The sequence below is a fragment of the Amblyomma maculatum genome, chromosome 7, assembly GCF_055883805.1.
Source record: "Amblyomma maculatum isolate TAMU_Amacu chromosome 7, ASM5588380v1, whole genome shotgun sequence".
Taxonomy (NCBI): Eukaryota; Metazoa; Arthropoda; class Arachnida; order Ixodida; family Ixodidae; genus Amblyomma; species Amblyomma maculatum.
In genome coordinates, this window is record NC_139350.1 from 53,737,747 (window position 1) to 53,753,235 (window position 15,489).

General features: G+C 47.4%; 1 long non-coding RNA gene across 3 annotated transcripts in view; it reads right to left on the minus strand.

The window, feature by feature from the left end:
* LOC146183222 (uncharacterized) overlaps positions 1-15,489 on the minus strand; it is a 71,665-nt gene that overhangs the window by 24,624 nt on the left and 31,552 nt on the right. The window lies entirely within an intron of this gene.

Here is a 15,489-nt window from a genome sequence, read left to right on the forward strand (position 1 = left end):
TTGCGATTTGAAGGTCTCGGAAGCCAATGCTTCCCTGCGGAGGCCGCATTTTTATTGAGCTGAAATGCGAGGACGCCAGTCTACTCTGTGGTGCCAACGCACGTTAAGCAAGCCACGGTGGCCCAAAGTATCCCGAACCCTCCAATACAGTGAGTCCAAAGGGGTTTGGATTGCTAACACCGCGGACTCTCAGCCAACGGCAGCCGGTCGGGGAATCGGCAATATGTGGGGAGTGACGAAAACTATAGTGTTTATATTCTCCCACAAGGAGCAATGTTGCACGACTCTTTTCCTTAAGCCGCTCGTTAAATGTTTCAATTCGATGCGGAGCAGCTGTCTTCACGGATACAGCGCTGGTTCGCATGCACAGATCTCATTTAAGCATCGCAAGATTCACACCGTACGGGCTCCTGGCGCCATCTGCCTGTGACCTCTGGTGCTGGCGTAGACACTGCTGGTGCTGCTGGCGGGTGATAAGTGGTTGTAGTGGCTGTACAAACTATTTGAACTCTTCGTTTAGCATTGCGTGCACTTTGGAGCCATAACCAGAGCGCCGGGGACACAACTGCAGATGAGGGAGATTTAGGGGAGGCGACTATGGTACCGAGACGCGTCATAGCAGACGACGCCTTGAGCTTTGGCTGGAGCAGGAACTCGCAGGCTACTTCAAGCCCAACTTTAAACATAGTGTGTTTTTGGGAAAGAACGCAACACTTCTGCATTACTGGCCGTACAGTTTTAAAAATGAGGTAAAAACAGTTGTTTCTGATCCATCGTAACTTGTGGGCTACGAGACATCAAAGAAACTAGCAAACAGTGGCAGTTCTGTCACGGCCTCTCAATGGAGGCGCACTTGGGTGCGGCCCGTCGCGTCGCCCGGAAGAGCCATATTGCGCCAAGTTCTCATCGCCACCGCTGCGGCGCCACCGCTCCGTGACGAGGTTGAGAGTTGACAGCCGTGTGGTGCGGACGCGTGTTCCATCGCTCCTCCGATTGCTCGTGGCTACCGGAAACGGACGGACTGGCGACAGCGGGAGCTTCCGAAGCGTCAAATAGATGAGTTCTTTCTTTTATTAACTTTATTTCGTTTTCAGCCAGTTAGGTTAGGTGCAGCCTAAAGAATAGATTTTAGCTCTTGGTCCTAGCGGCCTAGTTTTTCGTGCCGGCAGCTAGGTTTTCTTGGCGTTCATTATTTAGCTATTTTAACAAAACTTGAAGTTGGGCTAGATGGTGCATTGTAACTTGACTGGAGATAAAGCGCACGGGAGGCATTCCATATCGGGAAAAGGGGAGATAGGTGTGTCAGCGATACGTCGGTGCGGCTCTGGAAGGCAGAGATCAGTTTTCTTGATCGGGTTTTGTGATATTCCTTGATCATGTTTTGTAATATTCCTTATATTTTTCTCTGTCTTTATGTGATGTGAGTTAGCGCGTGTCCTGTGTCTTCTTCTCTTGTGTGTGTCTTCCCGCGCGCTTTATCTTCAGTCAAGTTATTTAGCTATTTTGTTTAGATAAATATTTTTTTCTAGGCTATTGGCATTTAAAAAAGGTTCATAGGAAGGGAAAGGCGCAGTATCTGTCACATTTGCTCTGTGGACACCTGAACCGCGCCGTAAGAGAAGGGATGAAGGTGGGAGTGAAAGTGGATAGAGAGAAAGGGGGCCGTAGTGGAGGGCTACGGAGTAATTTCGACCACCTGGGAATCTTTAACGTGCGCTGACATCGCACAGCACACGGACGCAACTTCGTTTCGCCTCCATCGAAACGCAGCCGCCGAGGCCGGGATTCGATCCCAGAATTGGTTTTTAACGCGTGTTTGCTAGTCGTTTCTTGTGTCTTCTTTTGGAAATTTGTATATTCTGAGAATTCGTAATAGATATAGTTCAATCGATGAGCGCTTAAGATGTGCAATCAAAAGAAGGTAAAGTGTACTCAGTGTGAGGCGCAGGTTAATCTCAAGGAAACGCGTTTTGACTCTGTAGGTGAAGCAGAAGGCAGCGACTTTTGTGTCGGTGTTGCGTACTGAGTGCGCGTCTAGATAGATTTGATCAAGAAAGGGGCAGTTTAGTGTCTCGTGTCGAGGATTTAGAAAATGAAGTACGTTTGTTAAGAGCGGAAAATCAGAAGGGGCCGACTTTATCCTTGGAACCAACGAGGACGAACATTCCAATGCGGGCCACGTGGCTGGGGCCAGCACTGGCATGGAAGGCATAAGCAAAGTAGGTCAGGCGGATCCGAACCGTCAGAGTTATTTAGAAGCAGCTAAGATGCCGAAAAAAAGGAAGAAGTAAGGAAGAATGAAAATCCCAGAGATAAGGACACAGATAACTGAAAGCAGGAGCCAACAGTTGGGAGAGGGAGAGAGAAGGCCCAGGAGCTTATCGCCGGAGATTCCAACATGAACAGGTGCAAGCGAGATATCTTGGAACGTGTAAGGGGTGATAAGAGAGTGTTGGTTGGAGCCTTCCCAGGGAGAACAATGAGGGAAGTGCTAAAAGAGAGTAAAAATAGGCTGTTGAAGAATTCCGCAGAGCGCAGTATGGTAATAGTAGCCGCGGGGCTAAACGATGTCCTAAATGGTGACGCTGCAGGAGTGGTGGAAAGTTTAGCTAAGGGAGTTGACGAGATCAGGGAGATAGCACAGCAGACGCAGATAGTTGTATGCACAGTACCAGAGGTGCTAGGATTGAACGGAAAGATGGAAAAGGACGTGGCGACAGTTAATCAGGACATAAGAAAGTTAAGCCTGGAGAAGCGTTTCGAAGTGGTTGAGGTAAACAGGGAGGTACATAAAGCAGGTTTTGGTAGGGCTTTTCAGCGAGATGGCATTCATTTTAACAGAAGGGTGGGAGCAGAGATCGGCTGGCGCCTGGCAGGCAGGGCTGTAGCTTTTTTAGGAGGTCCGCGAGGACTCCGTGCACAGAGGTAGTTAGAAGTGAAGCAGAAGAAAGTGTAATAATGGAGGCTGAGCCCCCAAAAATGGCAAAGAGTAGGTCGAGACAGAAAAGTACAAAAAAGAAATTTAACACAAGGATCAGCTACATAAACATGCAAGGAGGCAGAAAAAGAGCGAAATGGCTAGAGATAGAACAGCAGTTGAAGAATGACAAAATAGGTGTGTATGCTCTTTGCGAGACTCATCTCAGGGATCTAGAAGATCCGCCGTTTATAGAAGGCTACGTCTGGGAAGGGTGCAACAGAACGAGAACGGAAAAAAAGGGTGGAGGGGTAGGTATGTTGATACGCCAGGGAACAAATTGGCAAATAATTAAATCATCTTGTAAAGAACATATGTGGGTTTCAGGTACAATTGCCGGCATAAGGACATGGCTCGGGGTAGTTTATTTAGGAACAGGACATCAATGCAGGCAAGAAAACAGGGATCTTGTTGAATGTCTCAGTGACGATATAAGCCAGTTTGGAAACGGGGCCAATATTATTCTACTGGGTGACATGAACGGCCACATCGACGATCTGGATGGATACACGGATTGTAACGGCAAGCTAATGCTAGATTTCTGTGACCGACACGATCTAGTTATAGTAAATAGAGAAACAAAATGTGAAGTCCAAATCACGTGGGAATTCCACAACAGGCAGACGACCATTGACTATTGTCTAATGTCGCAGGAAATTTATATCAAGGTCACAAAAATGGAAATAGACGAAGAAGGGGAGTGTAGTCTGGGAAGTGATCATAAACGTATTAGTTTGCAGATGGGGCCTTTGATGAAAAGAGAAATGGAACTTAGACAAAAGGTAAACGCAAAATTAAACGACGATCAAATAGCGCTGATAGCAGCAGACATAGAGGAAGCAATAGAGAAGCCCCATGGAAGACTGGGATTATGAACAGGTAGAACTACTCAGAAGGAGGAAAATTCAGGAGGTTAAAGTAGCAAACCGCTGGAATGGAAAGAGGAAGCCACGGAGCAGGTGGAATAAGGAAATCAGGGAAGCTATTGAACAACGACGGGCTGCTTCAAGGGAACACCGAATGGCAAAGAATGCACAGGTATCTCAGGAGGAAATCGACCAAAAATGGGAACCATATCGACAAAAGAAACTTCAAGTGCAGGCCCTCGTCCAAAGTAAAATAAGACAGTCCACCGATCGCTGGATGGCTGATATACACGATGCCTCTAGAGGCGGAGCAAGAAAATTCTGGAACCATATAATCTGGCTAGGGAAGAAGAATCAAAGAAAGCAGGATCGGATTCAAGATAACGAGGGAAATTGTTTAAAGGGAGATAACGCAGTGAACTACATTACATCAGTTATAGCCGACTCATTTAAGAGCGACGATAGGGTAATCTCCGCAAATCACGAAGCAACACAAGGTAGCAGAATACAAAGCAGCTTAGAACTGACCAATCTAAACGGGAAAAAGGCAGAAACAAATATTCCTAAAAACACATCTGCAGGAATAGATGGGATTCCGATCAAGCTGATTAATGAACTCGGTCCAAAAAGTAAGGAAACGTTGTTAAAAGCTCTGGAAACAGTCATAACGAATAAGCAAATTCCGGACAGCTGGCGGCAGAGTAAAATGAATTTGATTTATAAAGGGAAAGGAGACAGGATGCACATAAAATCCTACAGGCCGATTACCATAACATCTGTTATGTACAGGTTAGCCATGCAGGCGGTGAAATTAAAGGTGCAAGCATGGGTTGAAAGTAACAAGACACTTGGAGAACTTCAGAACGGCTTTAGAAATGGTAGGCGCTTAGATGATAGCCTGTTCGTGCTTACCCAATGCATCGAAATATCTAGAGTGGAAAATAGACCTTTGTATTTGGCCTTCCTGGACATAAACGGGGCGTACGACAACGTAAGGAGGGAACTCCTGTGGAACATATTAAAAGAAGAAGGTATCGGTTATGAGATAATAGGGTTCCTACAGGAAATATACCGGGATAACAAAGCAGAAATTACGTGGGAAGGGATAAGAAGTACGGAGGATGTCAAAGTATGCAAAGGATTAAGACAAGGCTGTCCTCTATCACTGGTGCTGTTCATGCTTTATGTGATAAACCTGGAACGGAGGATACAAGACAGTAACCTATGTTTTAACCTGTCATATAGATTAGGTGGAAAGGCGGTAGAGCAGCGCCTCCTCGGTTTGATGTATGCAGACGGTATTGTGCTGCTAGCTGAGAGTCTGGAAGAATTGCAAACTCTAGTTAAGCATTGCGGAGATGAAGGGGACGCTCTAGGCTTCAGTTTCAGCGCAGTTAAGTCGGGTCTGATGATTTTCAACGGCTCAACTGATCAGGGTCTTAGAATACAAGGCCTTGAAATACCTTGAATAGCAGAATATAAATATCTGGGGGTATGGGTAAACGAAGGATTGGCATACATTGGAAAGCATGAGCAATCACTTAAGACCAAAGGGCGAAGGAATGCCGGGATAATGAAGCATGAGGCATTGTGGGGATACAATAGGTATGAGGTTTTGAGGGGTATTTGGAAAGGAATTATGGTGCCCGGACTTACTTTCGGAAATGCGGTTTTGTGCCTAAAATCAGAGGTACATTCGACATTAGAAACAAATCAGAGATCCGTTGGACGATTAGCACTAGGTGCCCACGGCAAAACTACAAATGAGTAGGTACAGGGAGATATGGGCTGGGCATCTTTCGAAGCACGGGAAGCTCAGAGTAAAATATTATATGAGGAACGCCTGAGGAAACTGGACAGTAACAGATGGGCAGCTAAAGTACTTAAATACCTGTACCTAAAAAGCGTTCACTCCCAATGGAGGAAAAGAACTAGGAAACTAACTAGTAAGTATGCTAGTAACAAGTACGGAGAAATAAAGAGCATTAAGTAACAGGTGAAAAACACAGAAGGTAAAAATTGGATAAATTTGATGGAAAAGAAACAGAGTGTGGAATTATACCGAAAGTGGAAAATGCAGATCAGGAAGGAAGATTTCTTTGATAACTCAAGAGGCAGTGCCCTACTTTTTGAAGCTAGATCAGGGTGCCTTAGAACACGCAGCTACAAAAAGAAATTTAACAATGGAGATGATGCATGTGCTGTATGTGGAAACTCCAGTGAAACAATTGACCATATTATACTCGAATGTAATGGTATCCATCCGGAAGTTGGTGCAGGCGCAATCACTGTTCCTGAAGCTCTGGGGTTTAGAGATAACAGTGGCCGGGTGAATAAACCGGCGGTGGAAACTAGCAAAAAACGACTGGAAGATTGGTGGCTTAAAAGCAGAGAAGTGATATAATGTTAGTAATGTAGGAACAAAATTTAATAAATAGAATGATGGTTTAGTTAACCATTCTAAATCAATAATTAAGATATAGGGAGAAAAATGAGCACGATAGCTACTGCTACCACCCCGTTTCAAAGGGGACGCTCCTATATTCCATCCATCCATCGAGTCCGGGCGGAGTGCTGCGCGCAGCGGCCGCGGCTGTGCTTTCGTTTCGGCGTTCGCGCGGTCGGCGCTTGCTCAATTTAGGATTTATGAGCGGCGTTTCACACATTATGTGATGCTACGTGCAAGTTTGCTATTGATAAGGTGATAGCGGCATGTCATCCGTTTACAACGAGAATCGAGGCAATCGTGTGCTTCACTGAGTGCGCACCCATTTAGTTGCGTTTCAACCACTGCAATAACGTATTAGATATTACAATCTTGAAATCGGGACAAGGTGTGGGGCCATTTATTTAGCGCGCACTTTTCTGGAAACTTACAATTCAGGACGTAGCGTTCAACATTATTGTTCAGCCTGTTCCTCCGTTTTCACTGGAAATAATATTCAAGTGAGTACCACCACCCAAACATACTAGCTAACACAAACTGTTGCAAAAGAAACAACACAAGACAGCCAGTTCGTCGACACGCCCGCAAGCTCAGGCAATTTTTTTTTCGTTTGATTATGAAGTCGCGTGATACACAGAAGGCACGCAAGCTTATTTTACAAGCGAAGAACGTTCCTCGAAAAAGGTTTATGTGCAAGCGTGATTTTTTTCACCGTCAGAATGATGTTGCCTGTCCAGTTGGTCAGCAGTGGTCGCATTAGTTTGGTTAGGTCCTTAGTGTGACTGCGGTCTTCTCTCTGGCAAATCAACTCCGGAAATTGCAGAAAATAGGGAAGAAGGGATGAAACTAACATGTTGCATAGCTTGCTGCTTCTTCTGACCTCCGGGCACTTCATCACCTTGCTAACAAAGGTGCATAGTGATCTTCAGATACCTTAGGCGTCCGTTATCAAGAATTTTGATAAGTCCGGGGTTTTGTAGGAATCACAAGGCACAAAGTTAATAAAAGGATGGGACTAATAAAATACAATTATTGACACTCTAAATTAAGCACTAGAAGATATTTAAACTTTGGTAATATATAGATAATGAAAACACGGACAGGCACTGAAAACAGAATAAATAAAAATGTTTCGTGAGATTCTGTAAAAATATTCATACTTTCTTTTCAAATGGACGTGCAAGGTAACCAGCCAAGAATGCAATCGATGTTAACTTTATGTCAGCTGCTGGTTCACACCCCACATGAATGAATCCAAGCTGACTCGAAACCTCTCTCGCAGCAGACGTGATGGCAGTTGGCAAGGTATGACTTTCATAATCACAAATGCCAAGTTTTATAGCTGCCTAATTGTTGATAGGTGCATTTGCAGACTTTGATGCTTGCAAGATGCCAACCTGCGCAAAGCATGGTAAAATGTGTATAATCTCAGTCGATATTTTTTTTCGTTAGTGGTACCTTCAGCATTTTCTCCGAGGTGAAAACTGCAGCCCCTGCGTCAACTCTGTCATTCTCGCCTTTGAATTGCCTTAGGCTGCTAAAACGCGATACTACAGGCCCGCTGTTGAGGGCCTGCTTTAGGGCGTATCGGAAGCTGAAAATAAGATTCGGTTAAATGCAATGCACTAGTAAGGCATACAGAAGACATTGTTGTAAGATACTTGATGTGATCAAGAAGGTACTTAATTTGCGCCACTGTAGATCTGGTTGTCATGATTGTTGCTTCGTACGTTTGTTTGGTTAGCCTTTGCTAACACGTGCCTCCTTGGACCTGAATGTCTTCGATATGGCAGAGTCCAACTCTAACCAAGAGAGTCGCTCATCATCTGACAAATAGAGCGGCTCCTCTTGGTGTCTCCATGGCTTCAATTATGCGATGTTGGGCAAGGCATACCATTTTGATATCATCGTCATAAAAGTGATCGTGGCGCAGCTATCTTGAAACACACATGCTTCAGGATGACACGGGGGTTGTCCAGGAGGAAATTAAGTGTAGCTATAACAAGTAGGGAAAATACATCTATTGACCTAAACACATTCATTTTTTCAAGGTTGTTTGGCTCAACATGAGCCCGCGTGAGTAACCTAACTTGTAATGTGGGCAGTTCGAGAACAGGGAGGGGACGGCTGAAGGAAGCAGGATCTTCAGTTTTATGTTCTTCCTGTAATCGTCACCTGTGAAGTGCAGTGAGCATACCAGTGACTTGTCACTCGGCTCCCACCGGCTTCATTTTTTGTTCTAGCCCTCCTGAGATATGTTTTTCAGCCATGCAGCTCGTCGTTGTGAATCGCACGGGAACTCATGGTAACCGATCTTTTCTTGCTTTCGTGGTGCACAGCGGCACCCAGCAGTTGCCTGGCATGGTGCTGCCTACGCTTAAGACGCTGCTCACACAGGCACCGACGGCACGCATGCAAAACTATCAGAACCACGCGGTTATGCTGAGTCGCCGAGTAGTAAAAACGAAAACAGCGCCACCACAGCCAGCGCGCACCTTCCGCGGCGTCTGCTCGTCCGTGCCGGCGGCGCCTCGTCATGGCGCGGTGGCGCCCCCGCGGAGAATGACGGCGGAAACTGTACCTTCTCCCAATACGCGCTTCCCCAGTCATTGAGGCGCGACGCGACAGGCCGCACCAAGTGCGCCTCCATTGACCGGCCGTGGCACAGATCTCACTTAAGCATTACAAGATTCGCCTTCGTACTTTACTTCGTACGGGCTCCTGGCGCCATCTGCCTGTGATCTCTGGTGTTGGCGTTTTCTGATCATGTGTTTTCGTTTAAGAAGCTTGCCGGATGAGAATAAAAATAATTTAATTTTCTTTTGAACTATGCCCAAGTGTGTGTTTCAGCCCTTCTTACGAGCGCACCTTTCCGTCATCAGAGGAAAAAGCTAACACAAACTGGGATTACATTTACTATGAACTTACTTTCGCATCAGTTATGGGGTGGTTCGCTGAAGGGGTGCTCAGGGATTGTAATTAATTTTAAAATTATTTCTGGCTGCTTTTTCTTCTCGTATTCTGCCCACGACTTTTCACGTTTCGCCCCCAGAAAAATGCAGTAGCCGCTTAACTCATTGTGTCCTCATGCTTTGCTGCAGAATGCATGCTCCACCGATCCTCCACAGCGACGCCAGGCAAGAAATGCTAGACATCACGAGCAAAAGTCTGATTTCTAAGAAACAACAGTATCAAGGAAAGTGTTGTGGGCGCCACTGACGACCGCGCCCCAAGCGGCAAGCTAACCAGGCGGACCGCCGGAAGACCCCGGCATGGGCGACCGAGCCAAGCAGAGCGAAAACGGGCGCCATTACCTGATGTATAAATAAACAGTTTTGCTTGTTATATCGGCTACGTCTACCACATGGTGGCAGCGGCGGGATAACCGACGCAGGGTGACACCCAGAAGGACAGCGAGCCCAACGCGAGCGGCCGCAGCGTCATGCCAGATACTCGCGGCGTGAACGAAGAGCGCGCGAGCGGCACTACGAGAATGACGTTCAACCCGCTCGCCGTGGAACTGCCGACAAAGCTCGATTTCCGCAAGCCCGAAGATTGGACACGATGGCACCGCAGGTGGGAACGCTACCGACGCATCTCCGGTCTGACAGGACAGGACGAGACGACGCAAAGCAACACATTACTCTACGCCATGGGCGAAGAAGCGGAGGACGTGCTCGCTGCTTTGAAACTAACAGACGAATAAATGGCATCATACTCCGCCGTTGTGAGTGCTTTTGAAAAGCATTTCCTACCTCGAAAGAATGTCATCTATGAGAGAGCGCGATTTAACTCTCGGAAACAAGAGCAGCATGAAAACGTCGACGCATTTGCGACTGAACAGTTCAAGATGGCCGAAAGATACGATTACGGAATTCTCAAAGATGAACTGATTCGGGACAGGCTCGTGGTCGGCTTGCGAGACATAAAACTCAGCGAGAGCCTGCAGCTTGACGCAGAACTCACTCCCGAAAAAGTAATCACAGCTGCCCGCAATTCAGAGAGCGTGAAACTTCAACACAGGGAAATTCGCTCCATCGAACAGCCAGCTCTCGACATGGGAGAAGTTCGCGGCTAGACAAACGTCAAAACTCGCCGGAACGAAGCGAAGGTGCCTTTCAAGTCGCGCCCTCAACGTACAAACAAGACTGGAGACGAACGCTGCAAGTGGTGTGGCGGTGTGCGTGACCACACGAAGACACAGTGTCCCGCGATAGACAAGACGTGCAACCAGTGTGGGAAAAAAGGCCACTACGCCCGCGTCTGCATGTCTAAGCCGAGGGACGAGACCTCGAGTATCCGACAACGACCAAAAGATCTCGGAGAGCAATATCTAGGCGAAATCAAAGAGGGAGTGAACACGTCGTGGAGGATTACTGCTACCGTGAACAACTTGCCTTTTACCTTCAAGGTCGACACCGGCGCGGATGTGACTGCAATCGCACACGACCAGTACGACAGACCCGTCATGGGACCCATCAAGTCAACGCAACAGCTCTTGATAGGCCCAGGCCAGGCAGCGATAGCCACTGTTGGCTACATCAATGCAACAGTCACCTAGCGCAACACTGAAGTCCAAGAAGCAGCCTTCATCATCAAAGGATTAAAAGAACCGCTGCTCAGTCGACTAGCTATAGAATCACTTGGGATTCTACAGCGCCCTCTTGAGCTAGACGAAACCCTCGCACAATTAACTGATGTCCCCAACTTCTTGACGTCATACCCAAAGCTAACGTCTGGGCTTGGAGTCATGAAGACTGAGTACCGCATCAAAGTCAAAAAGGATGCTGAGCCATACGCAGTCATTTATCCTAGGCGCGTGCCTCATCCACTGCTTCCACTTGTGAATAAAGAACTAGAAAGGATGGAAGACTTGGGAGTCATCCAGAAGATCGAGCGAGCAACCGAGTGGTGTTTTGCAATGGTTGTCGCACGGGAAAAGAACAATGAGCTGCGCAACTGCGTGGACTATGGTCAACTCAACCAACAAATAATACGCGAACGTGTGCTCATGCCTACGGTGGACGAGTGTCTTGCAAAATTAGCAGGTTCAACAGTTTTCAGTCGCCTAGATGCACGAGCAGAGTACTGGTGGGTGCCACTGTCCAAGGACTCTCGCGAATACACAACCTTCATCACACCAGTTGGCAGGTTCCAGTTCCTGAGGCTTCCCTTCGGAATCTCCACAGCGCCAGAGCTCTACCAACGAGAAATGCTCCGTGTGCTCGAAGGGCTAGATAGTGTGAGTTGTCTACAAGATGACATCATTGTCTCAGGGTAGACAACTGAGGAACACGACACCAACCTACTGCTGGTGCTAAGGAAGCTGGAAGATGCAGGTGTTTCGACAAGTGCTTCTTTCGACAAACAGAAGTAACAATCTTAGGACACGTCGTAAACTCAACAGGAGTCAGCGCCGACTCAGAAAAGGTCAGGGCAATAGTCCAGCTCACCCACCACGTGATGTGTCAGAAGTCAGGTCTTAGGTCTTTGTTGGGCTCTGCAAACCACATAGCGAAATTTCTTCCAGAGCTAGCAGACTTTACGAAGCCTCTCAGAGACTTACTCCACCAAGACGCCTACTGGCACTGGGGCCCAGCTCAGCAGCAGAGTTTTGACAAACTCAAGCAAGCTTTAAGCAGGACGCCGATTCTCACTCACTAAGATGCTCAGTCACCTCACACAGTGTCTGTGCATGCTTCCTCATACGGTCTTGGGGCTGCACTTGTAAAGCAGTCGCACGAAAAGCTCCTACCTGTGGCATATGCATCATGCTTCCTTACGGATACAGAACAAAGATATGCCCAAATCGAAAAGGAGGCACTGGTAATCACAAGGGCTTGCGAACATTTCCGCAAATACCTGCTGGGATCAACCTTTCACGTGGAAATGGACTACAAGCCGTTAATACCGCTGCTGACGACTTAAGGACTTGACGAGCTGAGTCCTCGCCTTCAACGTTTCAGGATGCGCCTTTTGGAGTACGACTACACTATGTCCCACACTCCTGGCAAAAAGCTGTACACAGCTGACCTTCTGTCCCGGAAGCCATCTGGGAAACCAGCAGACAAAGAAAGAACTCTCGAGAGTGCAGAGCGCGAGTTTGAAGAATTAGCGCTTGAACAGCTCCCTGCTTCAAACCAAATGCTGGACAGAATCAGGGCAAGCATCTAGTCAGACGAAACACTTTCCATGGTAGCTACCTTCTGCACTACATCATGGCCAACTGTGCATGGGCTGTCACCTGAACTGAAAAGGTACGTCGAGGTGGCTAGTGAGATTTCGCTCGTTGATGGTCTGCTATTCAAAGGCGACAGAATAATCATCCCGCCAGACATCAGAGTAGAGGTTCTGGTGCACATTGAAGACTACGTGGAAAAGTGTCAAACTTGCAGAGAGCACAGAAAGCCAGAAACAGAACCCCTGCTCCTAACCCCATTGCCAGCACACTCTTGGGACACAGTCGGCATGGATCTCTTCACGCTGGAGGGGAAATTGCATGTTGTAGTAGTAGACGACTACTTCCGATTTTTCGAGCTAGAACAGCTGTCGAGGACAGCTACAAAAACATAGCCCTAGTCTTGGAGCCAATGTTTGCACGGTACGGTGTTCCACGGACAATACGCACAGACAACAGCCCGCAGTTCACTTCCACAGAGTTCAAAGAACTAGTGCATCACTGGGGGGCCTCACACACAACCTCAAGCCCTTACTACCCGCAGAGCAACGGTATGGCTGAGAGGGCTGTGCAGACAGCAAAACAGCTTTTGAGGAAGTCTTCCAACATACACGAAGCGCTGCTTGCCTACAGGGCCACACCCAGCGTGGAAGGGTTTTCACCAGAACTCTTAATGGGTCGTCGTCTGAACACCACAGTACCAACCACTTCGAAGCTGCTAACCCCGAAGTGGGACGACAGCGAATTCAGACAAAATAATGAAGCCTACAGAGCTCGTGCAAAACGATCATACGACACCCGGCACAAGGTAGGGAGCCGAGAGCGCTTACCACCAGGCACAGCGGTGCGCATCCTCTCTGGAGCTGCATCACACGAAGTGATAACACAGTCAACATCAGAACCAAGGTCCTACGTTGTACAAACCGACAGAGGACAAGCAAGACGTACAGCAAGACACCTGCAACCATTGCAGGACACGAGCACCATAAGAAGTGGACGTGTTTGTAAGCGATCAGAACTCCTGGACCTGTCAGATCAAACGTTTCAAGAAAGAGGGTGCTGTGGGCGCCACTGACGACAGCGCCCTAAGCGGCAAGCTAACCAGGCGGACCGCCGGGAGACCCCGGCATGGGCGACCGAACCAAGCAGAGCGAAAATGGGCGCCATTATCTGATGTATAAATAAACAGTTATGCTTGTTATACCGGCTACGTCTACCACAGAAAGCAATTGCAAGCGTGAAAAAACAAGCGCGAAATAGGTGGGCAAAAGTGATCTATCCAGAATGAGAAGCCTTCCTCATCAAATCAAATAATATGGTAAATTAATGTCGCATGCCAATTAATGGACACTGTAATAGCCTTCTAATCTGATTAGTTTAAGCGATACGCTGCGGAGGAGACTCGTACAGAACGCTCGCAGGTATACAGGATGTGCGCTCAGTGCGTCCTACGCTTGCTGAATTTTGCTTCAACAAGAATTATTTTTGGCGACGCCAAGATTGCGATAAAATGAGGTGCCTTTTCACTATGCCCCACAAATTCTCTATAAAATTCAGGTCAGTGCCGCTCGATGGCCATGGCAACCGCTGTACCACAAGAGATGAGAGTAGTTTCCGCAAGGCGCGCAGTATGTACTCGGCTGCGGTTCTGCTGCGTCCAGTAAAAGTCGTCATAGAATGGGCTCTCCAGGGCGCATGGTATCAATGTCTCGTTTAATACGACGAAGGGCCCATCGATTCCGACTAGTGGGCGAAGTCCACCTTTTCTGATTGCCCCTCATACGTTGACGCTATAAGTATTTAGAATGCCGAGGCCTTAGCACAATAAGGAGATGCCATTGAAACTGTAAATGTAAACACTTATGAAAAGCAGTTACATTATTGTGGTAACATAAAAATAGGAAAAATAGTGTACAATTGACAACCTGTAAGGCAGAATGAGATACAGAAGAGCAAGAAGTAAGAAAACATGAGCGAACTTTGCAAGGAAGTGAAAGGTCTAGTGCGCGAGTCGCTTGGCATGCCTGAAGTCATCTCCTGCATCATTTATGTGTCCTGCTGCGAGTATAGGTTTCCTGCGTGTGTAGTTTGAATAATATCGTTTAGCAAATAAGGCCGTCACGCAACGTAGACTATATATTGCTGAATATTGCTGCCACAGCCTCAAATCCTAGCGCGGAAATTTGAAGCACCCCTCAAAGGTCACTTTAAACGGGAAGTCAGGGATAGATATAAGGTGATTAAAATATAATATGCAATGCGAAATAAAGATCACTTATGTATCAAATGAATTAACTTGATGAGGTAATTATTTTAGCTTCAAAAAATGTAACGGATCGCAGGCGGCATTCGAACCGAGAGCGATTTTGGTTGCGACCCGGAATCGCTACCGAAGCAACGCAACGCATGTTGGCATGGCTTGACAACAAGCGTTGTTTATTTATGCGTATGTTGTTTGCTCTGTGAACCTCGTAGCAGAAGTTATGATGCAAGACTGATGCTTTCACATTCGAACCTCGTAAGTAGTCTTAATTGCATATGTTCCTCGCATGCGCTCTTTCAGGATAGAGCTCCTACGTAGATAATGCTACATTATAATGATGCTCATCATTGCCGCGGTTCGTAAAGCGATCTACATTTATATACTGTTCAACCTCAGGAATCTCCTGCCGTAAAGTGTTTTCCAAACCCCTTAGGGCACAGGCTGCGGCTGGGATATCAATACAGACCAAACGAAGCACGTAGGGGACGATGCCTTGCGACGCTAGCGCCACCCTGCTTAACTTTGCCTCATCACAACGTGCACCTAATCGCTGGCGCTCGCCACGAAGAGGCGCTCGTATCTCGACAACAACAATCCTGCAAGGTTGTACAGAGCGGCTGCGGATGCGCTGGGCATCGTGGCGGCCAGCGTTCAGGGCATGTTAGAGCGTACACGCGGCAGGTAGTGGGCTAGTGGAGAGAGCGGTCGGTAGCGCCCTGGGCTGTTCGCGACTAGAGGCCAACACGGCTTCTGCTTTGT